The sequence below is a fragment of the Lygodium microphyllum genome, chromosome 19 (assembly GCF_053477565.2).
Source record: "Lygodium microphyllum isolate KBCC chromosome 19, Lygodium_microphyllum_v1.1.10, whole genome shotgun sequence".
NCBI classification, from domain to species: domain Eukaryota; kingdom Viridiplantae; phylum Streptophyta; class Polypodiopsida; order Schizaeales; family Lygodiaceae; genus Lygodium; species Lygodium microphyllum.
Window position 1 is genome coordinate 116,670,562 of NC_141153.1, and position 1,612 is coordinate 116,672,173.

A 1,612-nucleotide genomic window follows, 5' to 3' on the forward strand; every position below is an offset into this window, starting at 1 on the left:
GTTCCTTCAGCTCAATTGCTTCCGGTATAGACATCCTATAATGTCTCTTTGCAATTGGCGTAGCTCTTGGTACTAGCTTAATCCCATGATCCACTTCTCTTTGAGGCGGGAGTTCTATGAATTCTTCAGGAGATACATACGCTGTCAAAGAGATCGTGCAAGAGCTGCAGAACACGGGGTTCAAGGTACAGCAATGGAAGAGTCTAACAAGAAGAACTCAAATTTTTGATGACAAAGTTCACTATATTGCTTGTCAAATGAGTTACAAGAAATTCATGTTCAGGATAATCCGAAGTATTTCATAAACTGTTTACATTCAGGTGTATGTTGACAGTTGCAGTAAGAAGGGATACACTCTTCACATCAGCATGTTCATTTCATAACTTGGCAGTTGCTAGTTCAGCAGAAATTTTCAGCATTGGTACAAAACATTTTCATAAATTCTGCATTTCTGCCTCTTATCACAGACAGCATCCATTCTTCAAAAACTTTATCTTCTTCTTTCTACAGCCTGTTTTGTAAGTGTGTTGAAATGTATGATGTTTCGCATCATCCTAACAGATTTGTAAAATGGGCAGAACCTATCATAGGGGTAAAGGCATTCTATGTCAAATAATCTTCATGAAGAAGTTTGGCAAACTCCAAGATTATCTTTTCTGTTTCAGTGAAGGCATCTTTACAATTTCTCATCTCCTATATCCTGTCCACAATCTCCCTCAAGTGAACATCAGAATACAACTCGGAAATTAACATGTACCCTAAAGCATCAATTGGATCAAGTTCCATGACCTCATTATAACAATGCTTCCCAAGTGACAAGTTCCCATATTTTCCGTAGCCAGTCAACAAAGCTAACCAGCCAGTAATTCAGCTAAAATTGCATTCACTCCGAGCTTCTGCTTGCACCAGCCCCACTGATTTTGAGTTCCATCCAGTACTTGGACCATGAATTTGTCAATCCCTTCCTGGTCAGTGGGATCCTTTCCAATTAAGGCTGGTCCAATGATTGTGTTTACATCGCTGACAGCTTTTGAAACTCCTTTGCCAAGATATTCTTTTCCTTCCTATCTCAGTTCAAGTGCTTCATATACACCCGTTGAGGCACCACTTGGAACGGCAGCTCGATGATACGATCCGTCTGAGAGATGGACATCCGCCTCAAGAGTGGGGTTTCCACGACTGTCATAGATCTGCTGGGCCTTAACGCAGGAGATGGTCGTCATGAAAGTGCAGGTATGACGGGCAATACACAGGCAATACACAGAGACAGAGAGAAAGATGGGAGAAAACTGAGAGAGAGAGTGAGGGTGTCGGTGAAGAGGCTAAGGCAAGCGCACTCTGGCAATAAATCGATGACAGTCATGAGCTTCTTCTCCACCTTCGTTGTCCTCAAAAGCTCCCCATTCTCCCCTTTTTCCATCGTTTTTCGCATAATACTCCAGCCGTAACCTTATCTGTGGAAATTGCCGTGTATTCCTCAGTCGGCGACGAAAAGAAAGCTCCATCTCCTTTTGATCAGAAAAACAGGAGCGTCATACCATTGCGGAGTCAGTTGTTCCACCAGAATTCGCTGGTTGACAGGACTATTGACATTCAGCGACGATATTACTTC

The 1,612-nt window shown here is 42.4% G+C and overlaps 1 pseudogene; it reads right to left on the bottom strand.

Annotated features, from left to right (window-relative positions):
* Nucleotides 1–851: 851 nt before the first annotated feature.
* LOC148020302 (enolase pseudogene) lies at nt 852–1,223 on the bottom strand (annotated as a pseudogene).
* Between the last annotated feature and the right edge of the window lie 389 nt (nt 1,224–1,612).